Source organism: Chrysochloris asiatica, unplaced genomic scaffold (assembly GCF_000296735.1).
Source record: "Chrysochloris asiatica unplaced genomic scaffold, ChrAsi1.0 scaffold00032, whole genome shotgun sequence".
In the NCBI taxonomy this organism is placed as follows: Eukaryota; Metazoa; Chordata; class Mammalia; order Afrosoricida; family Chrysochloridae; genus Chrysochloris; species Chrysochloris asiatica.
In genome coordinates, this window is record NW_006408550.1 from 2,614,818 (window position 1) to 2,625,477 (window position 10,660).

A 10,660-nucleotide genomic window follows, 5' to 3' on the forward strand; every position below is an offset into this window, starting at 1 on the left:
TCAACTCTACAGAACTTAATAACAACAATGGATGTTTCTGGAGTACTGGTGTGGTGCTGTAGGAGAAGCATTGGACTGCTAACCACTAGGCCAGTGGTTCAAACCCACCAGTTGTTCCTCAGGAACCCTTTACAGAGTGGCTATGAGTCTAACAGACTGGCTATGAGTTGAACTGACTCAAAGGCACTTAACAGGAACACCAATGGGTCCTTTCGGTATTGATACAAAGAAAGTAGGAAGGAAAAGAAAACTTTGGTGGAGTTCTCAGTCTTCTCACCTTTGCTGAATTTCTCCTCTATAAAGTAAGAAATTGGATTGTTTTTGTCATTGTTGTTAAGTGCTGTTGAGTCAGTTCTGACCCAAACCCTGTATAGGGTTTCTGAGGAGTAGCTGATGAGACTGAACTGCTGACCTTACAGTTCAAATGACTTTGCAATCCAGCACATTAACCCACACCATTATCTTTAATGTATGAGTCTCAATAGAATCTATCAGAACCTATCAGAAGGAGGGAAGGAGAGAAAAGAGAAAATAAGAAGAGATAAGAGAGCCAATCCACCCAATGCTATGGTATGATTCTGAGCAAAGTATTCAGAGGAATTAGATAAACAAGTAAGTAAGTAAATAAATCATGAATGTCATCACTCGTTCTCTCTCCATCAAAAGTGATTGAATATCCACTTGGTCTCAGTTAGTTCTATGAATTATTCATGTATCCCTTGGGGTAGTACCTGTAGTTGATCCAGTTATATGGCATCACTGATATCGGCAGTGTCATGCTTGGCTTGGAGAAGCCAATAAATTGAAGGCAGTTATGGGAGGAATGCGAAAGTGGCTATGATAAATCTAAGGTATTTCAGTTCATTAAAAAAAAAAAAAAAAAAAAGCTACCTCTGAAATATAACTAACAACTGAGTATAAATGGGAGGGCACTTATCCTATCTACTTTTTTGTTGGTTAATAATTCTTAAAGTAAGCTCTGGCCTGCAGAGTCATAAAAGCTTAGCTATAATAACAATCCATTGACTGTCTCTCGTGAAAGGAAAATTCCTTGACCACATCCTATTTTATTGATTCTACTGTTTAAATATTCTATTAGAGGATAAATATATATGGATATTTAACAAGATTTCAGGGGAAATCAATATGTACTTATTTACTGGCTAAGTTTACTTTTTTTAGGTGAAATAAAAGAAAGAAAGAAAGAAAGAAAGAAAAGAAAATGGGCACTGAAAAGGCCAAAGCTGAGATTTATTTGTCTGAAGCAGTGGTAAAGAAAGATATTTTGAAGTTTATTCTGCCAGAGAGATCACTGGAGGGAGCTCTAACTTCACCACAAAACCAGAAAAGAAACTTGCCTTTGTTCTCACATTTTATGTACATCTGAAGAACTACCCTCCACATTTAATAATAACCAATATATTAAGTGTGAAAGATGTCTGCAAAGGAAAAATATCTTATTTTGGATATTACCTGCCACATTTGTTTACAAAGACAACACTACTAGTCAGTACTGGCAATATTTAAACTAGTCATAAACATATGATTGCATACAGTGAGAACCTCAATATCCACCTTGCATGGAAGGTACTTAAAATATATATGTTATACTGGCTTGCCCATGTCCTTCAAGGGTAACCAGGAAGACAAACAGCAAGGGCAACTTTTGTAGTCGGGCAGGCTGATGACTCTGATGGTCAATGACCATTAGATTACCATTGATCTATCTCTGATAGTTGCCTCAAGATCTTTGGTATTACAGGTCAGGGTGTGGACTTTGTATAGAGGTGTGGATGGCACCATGGGCCTGTTAACACAGTAACATACAAAGGGGATTAAAAAATTCATGGAAATATTATCTTTTTATTTTTGCATGAAGTTTTTAAAGTTCCCTCATATAGGCCTGTGTCAGATTACCAAATTAGCAAAGTAATCATGGTTTTACTTGTGCTTACTTCTTAATCTGTGGTGAATAAATTCATATTTTGTTACCATGTCAAAGATTCTGCTTCTAGGTAGGGCTGGCATCTGTCTCTCCCAACCCCACAGCACTTTCTTGTAGTATCAAAGCCTCTTTTCTAATTGGCAGTCCCTGATAGGAACCAAGTACTTGGGAAACAAGTGAAGAATATGTGAAACTGTTCACTACAGATAATGAATTAAGCATAAATAAGCCTGTGCTTATCTAGCTTTTCGGTGAATCCAGCCATGATTGTGCCAGCTTTATAAAGGGTATTTGCTGTTTTCAGCAGCCGAGTGGAATTCTGGACAGCACCCTTGGGCAGGGATCTGAATACCTGGTTGGAGTCACAGTTCAACTCATAATCATAACAAGACTTTGTACATTCTTGTCTTCATATTCCTGGTAAAATGGAAATATGAAAGCATTGAGCTACATGATTCCTAAAGTCCCTTGCTGGTTGAAAGAAAGATCATCCAGTTAAAAGTTTTTATTTGTTTTGCAGTACTAACATTATTAACTACAGTATATACTCATATAGAAATCCTGATGTGGCACTGCCGGTTAATACACTGGACTGGAAAGTCAGTTCGAACCTCAAGGTTGGTGGCTCAAGCTCACTAGCTGTTCCTCAGAAACCCTGGACTGGGTTGCTGTGAGTCGGAACCGACTTGATGGCACTTAACAACAACAACACTCATATAGCATTATATTTAGACTTGGGTTTGCCATTTATATAAATATACACACAAATTTATATGTAAAACTAAAAATAAATAAATACAACAAAAACACAAAACATTTTCTAAGAGTTTTTCTCTATCTTCCTCCTAGGTGTGCCTTTCTCACCCTCTCATTATTTATCTCATCCCTTTGAAGATGGATCCAAGAAATAAGCAAACTCTGTAGCAGCCCTCTGAATAAAAGGATTAGCTTATTAGAACAAATTTCTTCAGGGTCTTGCCAAGCCTGGTAGAAATGCTGGTTTCTTAAGCAGGCTATGTGTTTCAGGGCTGAATTTTATTGAATAAGGTGTTAACTGGAACCAAGACTACCTTCATAATATTTGAGGCCCAATGCAGATGAAAAGAGTCCTGCTGTGGCCCTGTAGGATAAGCACAGAACCACAGGATTGGCTTGAACCACATGGTCACCAGTTCAAACTCACCAGCCACTCCTCAGAAAACCTATACAGGTTTGCTGTGAATTGGAGCCAACTAAACAGAACTTAACAACAACAACAATTGCAATATGGAATAGAATCATAGGCCCCTTGTTAAAATAATTATTAAGAATTTCAAGACATGACAACAGAGCACTAAACCAAGCACAGGTCCCTTTCCACACAGGACTTCGTATATAGTACAGGTCATATTCTCAGGAAACAGACCCTGTCTAGAGCAGTGGAGACCCCAGGTCCAATCTGATAGACTCACATCGTCATGGTTGAGTTATAATTCCCTGGAATGGTGCTATCGTCCTTCCAAAGAATTGCTTACATTTACCCTGAGCAAAAGAAGTTAGAAAGACAAGAGGCTTAAGGAAATGAAAGATAAGTTTATTGACATAGAAGAGAGGTAGGGACTAGTATCCACCTTGTGAAAGAAGAGGAGGTGGAGCCCTGAGTACAACCTGTCTGTTTTCTTTATATATCCCTTTGTCAGGGGAGTGGGCTATACTCCTGTGCCCAAGGAGCCAATCCAGGTCATTGGTGCCTAAATGGTTTCCTTAAGTCTTGTCATTCAGGTTTCAGCTTATTATTAACGAACTTTATTTTCTTTTGCAAACAGTTTTTCTCTGTCCTATCCCCCTTAACTGGAGTCCTGGTGTGGCACTGTGAGTTAATGTGCCAGACTGCAAAGCCGTTTGAACTGCAAATTTGGTGGTTCAAGCTCACTAGCTGCTCCTCAGAAACTCTATACAGGGTCACTGTGGGTCGGAATTGACTCAATGGTACTTAACAACAACAACAACCTCCTTTAACTGGAGTCCTGGTGTGATGCTGTTGGTTAATGCACCAGACTGCAATGTTATATGAACTGCAAGGTTGATGCTTCAAGCTCACCAGCTACTCCTCGGAAATCCTATACAGGGTCACTATGGGTTGGAAACGACTTGACGGCACTTAACAACAACAATGACAACCCCCTTTAACTAACTTTGTTTCCTGTTGCAAACAGTCTCCTTTACCCCTCTTTTCAGAAACTCTTCACTGTGGAGGCCCCTTCTTTCCCTGTTCTAACTACCTAATGAAATGGTTGGACTCCAAAATTATCATTCACTGACTAAACTCAGACAAGTTAAATAAAATAAAATAAAAACCAACCTTGCCAGTTTATTTTGTAGATGGTAAGAAACAGTTTCAACAAAGAAGCTGTTATTGTGTTTGGGCCAAGTTCTTAGAAGGATAATTAATTAAATAGTTTTGGAAGAAGCACTGTGGAAAAGGGAAGTATTGAAATCATATGATGATTTTGTTTATACCAATTACATTTTTGAATCCAGGAAAATACAATGATTTCCTCCAAGTAGTCTCAAGAAATTGGAAAGTCAGCTGGAGACACAAACAGTGGCACAAAGACTGATGAGAAATTTCCAGGAAGAGAAAGAAAGATGTGGGGGAGAGATGCTTTCAAACAGCGTCTAGCTTACCTCTGCCTTAAGATGAAGTGTTCAATAGTTCAGCAATAATTTCTCTGTGTTTTCTTTAAAGCTCTATTTTTGTCTGATTCTAAATAAAGATATTGTTCCAATGGGGAGAAAATTACCTTGGAAATGAATACTTTCTGCTGGATACTTTGTGTTTTCAAAACAACTTTAAGCCTATTTTCCCCCCTCAAACAATAGTCATTATTCTGCATTGGTTGGCTTTATGACAGTTTTCCTAGCATTCTTTTTTTATTTATACTCCGATTTCTAAGTAAACAGTATGACTATTTTGGTTAGAATCTTGTAATTTGCATTAGTTGAGCTGTAAGAAGACAATTCCCAGCTGTGAATTTGCTTTTCCATTCTCTACAGAATACAGCTTGCTGGCATTCTGGTGGCTTTAGAGAGGCGCCATCACCCCCCTAGGTGAGATGACTCCGAAGACATTCACCCAGCCAGTTTTGAGGAGGTGCCTATCATTTTTTCTATCACTTTGTCTCCTATCTTTCAGGTCCTGAATCTTCTACTCCTTTTTCTGTCTCCCAATCCCTGGATATAAGCTTATTTTATCCTTTTGGAGTTTCAAGTTCTCCTTATTGTATATTAGGTCTGTTCCTTTCTTGAAATATAAACTACCCTGAATGCCAGACAAAGCCTTGTTGGTTTGTCTCTTAATAGGCTGAAGGTGCCTAGGGTGACCTACTGGGTAAGATAATTTGGAGAAATTTAGATTTAGAAATGTGAAGGAATGACTTAATTATGACCTTTGCACTCAATTCACAATGAAAGGTGTTATGGCTAGTTGCCCTGGAGTGAATTCTGACTCAGGCAACCCAAGTATTTTACAGTAGAACTGCATTCCCTGGGGCTCTCAAGGTCATGACCTTTCAGATCACCAGACCTAGCTTCTGAGGTGTCTCTGGATGGATTTGAACTGCCAACATGTTAGCTGGTAGTGCAGCACTTAATTGTTGATTCCACTCATTTCAATTTACACTTCCCCATAGTGCACCCTCTGGGCTAATGCTTTTGGGATAAACTTAAAAAGAAACTCTGTTATTGAAATCTATTAGTCATTTTTTAAAAAAACAAACCATCTTAGATAGGTCCTGGTTAGACTATGTTTGAGACAGTCCAAAGAACACTGGAAGGCAATCTGTAAAAGCGCTTTTTTACCTAGAATTTTAGTCAAAAGTGACTCTGAAAGAAAAGCAGGGTAATTATAGCTTAAAATAATAATGCAGACGGTTCAGCTTGCAACGAAGTAGCTTCAATCATCATTATTATCACAGCTTTTGTAAGTCATTAATTGCTGAATTAAAAATAATTTTTTTACCAAGATAAAAAGTATATTTTTATTTATGCAAATCATGCTATCAGATGAAAGTACTGAAGGTGGTGAGGAATTATTTTCCTCCTTATCAAAACTTCTCCCTTAGGCTTGCTGCTCAGTGGTATTTCCTTACTCAACTGAGCAAGGAAACAAAGGACATTTCCACATGGAGTTTATTATTATTATTATTATTTCAAATTTTGAAATAATTTTACATTTACAAAAAATTTGTGAAAATAGCACAGAAAATTTCCATATCAACTTCACCTAGTTTCCTCTAAAATTAACACATGAGAGGGTTTCAAAAAGTTTGTGGAAAAATGCCACTTCTTTTTTTTTTCAGACACAATCATAATTATTCCTTGTCAGAAAATGACGTTTAACATTATTTATATTATATATATAAACATTCATGGAGGCCTAAGGTTGCAATGTGACCACAAGAACTCTTCAGACTTCCCACATAGTTTTATATTTTAGCAACTGAAAGTCAGTCACTAGAGAAAACTTATTCTTTAACAAGTAGAATTTTCAAGTCCATTCAATCAGGTTCATGTCTTTCTGAGTCTTCTCCTTTGCAGATGGGACTCTCCACATGAAGGATCAAGGATCAGGTTCTTTATATTATCCATTCACATATGATGCCACATCTTCATCAACTATCCAGTTTCTTTAAGCTCAATAGAGTGACTCACAGCAGGGCCACGTGGATAAGAATGTTTCATATGGAGGAGAGCACAACCTTGCACATCTTCTGTTTCTTTTCCTCAGGGTCCAGCTTTGGAGCTAGGCTTTCAATCTGGAACATCATGGCTTTGCCTCAAGGACTTCCAGACATGGCCTTCTACTTTTCTCAATAGCTGTCTCCACCATTTTTAAATCCCATTCTTGCATGAATTTATTGAATCCCTTGAGTGTAAACATAGTACAAATAGCAGTGGTGGTGGTGGAGATGGTGTGCGGTAGAGTCGATTCCCATTCATAGCGACCCTGCATAGGGTTTCTGAGTCTGTAAATCTTTACCGGAGCAGAAAGCCTCATCTTTCTCCTTTGGAATTCTGGCATATACTATAAGATCAATTACACATTGTATTGTATGGGGTTTCTTGTGAGACTTTCCCCCCACTTACAGTACATGCTGCCATCAGGGTAGGGGCTTGCGTAACTGGGTGAAACAGAAGGAAGTTGATTGGTAATGTATTGCTGTGTTGAGAGATTATTGTATGAGGTGGTGCATCGTGCAGGAATGTTTATGTAAACCTTTCCTCTCTTTGGGTGTCTTTACAGTGAGACAAGGCTTGTAAGTATATCTACTGCACCCCACTCTCCTACCCCCAGAGTCCATTGTGACATCCCACACACTATTTTTAAAAATCCATCATACCTAATAAAAATTGTAAACTACTGAATGATTCAGCATGCATTCCAATAGTGAGAAAATATTATAGCTACAAAATCTTACCAAGAAATAATTAGGCAATGAAAATAGGTAATAAAGCCAGTTAGAGGGAGGAAGAAAAACTAGAAATGGGGAAAAGTCCAAGTTATCACTATTCAATTAGTGTTGCAGAATTTCTATATAAGAAGAGCTGATGTCAACATTTTATTGGAATAGGAGCAAGAAGGTGGTTAAAGATTATCTTGAAGTTACATTTGTGCAGGAAGCTTATTCCCCTACCTTTTCTTACGATTCTGTATTTCTTTGGGAATAATGAAGGATTACATGGAAGCAGACATCCTTTCTTCAGGAGACTACGTGGCAACACCTAAGCCACAGAGCTATCTCTATGACGTACTTTATATGAGGTGGCTTACAAAACTTCATGAAAAAATTCCATCATCTTTTAATTCAGATTTTTTTTCATGAATTTTTTGAAGCTTCCTAATACACAGAAGAAATCATTGAGTTTCTCTACAGGCTTTGTTCAAATAAGTATACACCTTTTTTTAAAATAGCAGAAAACAGAACTAAAATGTAAGATCCAAAAGGGCATAAATTTTTGTTGTTGTTGTTGCTTTGTTTACTCTTTCCTGTGATCTAATTATCTGTGACAGTGTATGGTCTATAATAACTGAATAAATATTTGTTGCTGAATAAACATATATATCCAGTAACAGGAGATTAATTAAACATATTTTAGCAATTCTTATAATAAAATATTTTCCAGACATTTGGGTGATGTACACTGTTATAATCTGTCTGCCAGGGGCAGACAGTGAAACAGAACATCAATTTCTTATATGAAAATTTAGACTGAAGCTGAAGAAAATGAAAACAAATCCATGAGAGCAAAATTATGACCTTATATATATCTCACCTGAATTTAGAGATCATCTGAAGAACAGATTTGATACATTAAACATTAAAGACCGAAGACCAGAAGAGCTGTGTGATGTCATCAAGAACATCAAGAACCAAAAAGTCATTAGAAGAAAAGAAAGAAGGAAAAGATCAAAATGGATGTTAAAAGAGACATTGAAACTTGCTCTCCAACATACAGATGCTAAAGCAAATGGAAGAAACTAGGAGGTCCAAGAGCTGTACATATAATTTCAAAGGTCAGTTAGAGAAGACAAAATCAAATATTACAATGAACTGTGCAAAGATATGGAGGCAGAAAACCAAAAGGGAAGAACACGGTCAGCCTTTATCAAGCTTGGGGAACTGAAGAAAAAATTCAAGCCTCAGCTTTTTTTTTTTTTTTTACCTGTGTTTTATTGACTATGCAAAGGCTTTCGATTGTGTGGATCATGACAAGCTATGGACAACATTGAAAAGTATGAGTATTCTGGAACACTTGATTGTACTTATCAGTAATCTGCACGTGGACCAAGAGCCAGTTGTTCGAACAGAACTTGGGGACACTGAATGGTTTCAAATTAATAAAGGTATGCAACAGGGTTGTATTCTTTTACCATACTTATTCAACCAGTACGCTAAGCAAATAATCCGAGAAGCTGGGTTATATGAGAAAAACATAGCATCAGGATTGGTGGAAGACTCACTAACAACCTGTGATATGCAGATGATACAACCTTGCTTGCAGACAGTGAAAAGGACTTATATCATTTACTGATGAAGATCAAAGACCACAGCTGTTGGTATGGATTGCATCTCAATGTAAAAAAAACCAAAGTCCTCACGACTGGACCAATAAACAATATTCTTATCAATGGAGAAAAGATTGAAATTGTCAAGAACTTCATTCTTCTTGGATCAACCATCAACACTCATGGAAATCAGCAGTCAATAAATCAAATGGTGTATTGCATTAGGGAAATCTGCTGCACAAAACCTTTTTAAAGTGTTGAAGAGCAAAGGTGTCAGCTTGAGGACTAAGGTATGCCTGACCCAAGCCATGCTGTTTTCAATAACCTCATATGCATGTGAAAGCTGGACAGTGAAAGAAGACCTTAGAAGAATTGATGCCTTTGAATTTTAGTGTTTGAGGAGAATATTGAAAGTGTCATGGGCTGCGAAAAGAACCAACAGATCTGTGTTGGAAGACGTGCAGTCAGAGTGCTCCTTGGAGGCCAGGATGGCCAAACTTCATCTCTCATACTTCAGACATAGTGTCATGAGGGACCAGTTGCTGGAGAAGGATATCATGTTTGGTAAGGTAGAGGTCAGAGAAAAAGAGGAAGACCACCAATCATCTGCCAGTTTGTCGTACTGTGGTGGCTTGTGAGTTGCTGTGATTCTGAAAGCTATGCCACCGGTATTTTAAATACCAGCAGGGTCACCCATGGTGGACAGGTTTCAGATAAGCTTCCAGATGAAGACAGACTAGGAAGAAGGAGTGACAAACTACTTCTGAATATTTAGTCACTAAAAACCTAATGAATAAAGTATGTTGTTGTTATGTGCCGTGGAGTCGGTTCCGATTCATAGCCACCCTGTACAGGGTTTCTGAGGCTGTAAATCTTTACGGGAGCAGAAAGCCTCATTTTTCTCCCGCGGAACAGCTGGTAGTTTTGAACTGCTGTCCCTGAGGTTAGCAGCCTGATTCGTAACCACTAAGCTACCAGAGCTCCTTAATAAAGTATATACTTAATGTTATTTGTGAATTAGTTACATTATTTGCAAATGATGGATATTATATATAAATGCAAAATCACAGACCTGGGCATAAACTATGCATAGGTGACATATGCAGATTAGCTGAATGTAACTAGTGGGATTCAAAAGGAATCACTGAGGTGAGACAGTAGCTGGGAGTCCTAAAGTTAAATTTCAATTATTGGAAATTTCAGCATTTAAAAGAAAAGAAAACAAACAAATTAAAACAAAAGTAAACTCTCATTTTCTATATTTGTAAGAGTTAAAATATATACACAAATGGCATTAAAGAAAGATCAGATTTTTTTCCCTCAGCTAGTAAATTATTTTATAGATAATGTCAACATTAGTCAGATCACTTGGCTAAGGTCTAAGATGAATAACATTGGGTATATTGGCATTGTTCTTTGCTTGAAATGATTCAGATAATAATTAGTTCAGGATATTCTACTTTTATCTTTTTTTTAAACTGAAATATTTTTTAGTATTCAGAATATCTAGTTAGTGTAAAAAAATTACTAGTACTCTCTGTATGCTTTCTTCTTTCTTTCTTTTTTTTTTTAAATGCTTTATTTGAGTTATGTGATAGTTTACATGGGAGAATATTAGCTTCACATTGATCCTATCGTATATCGTTTCATTGCCATGGTTACAATCC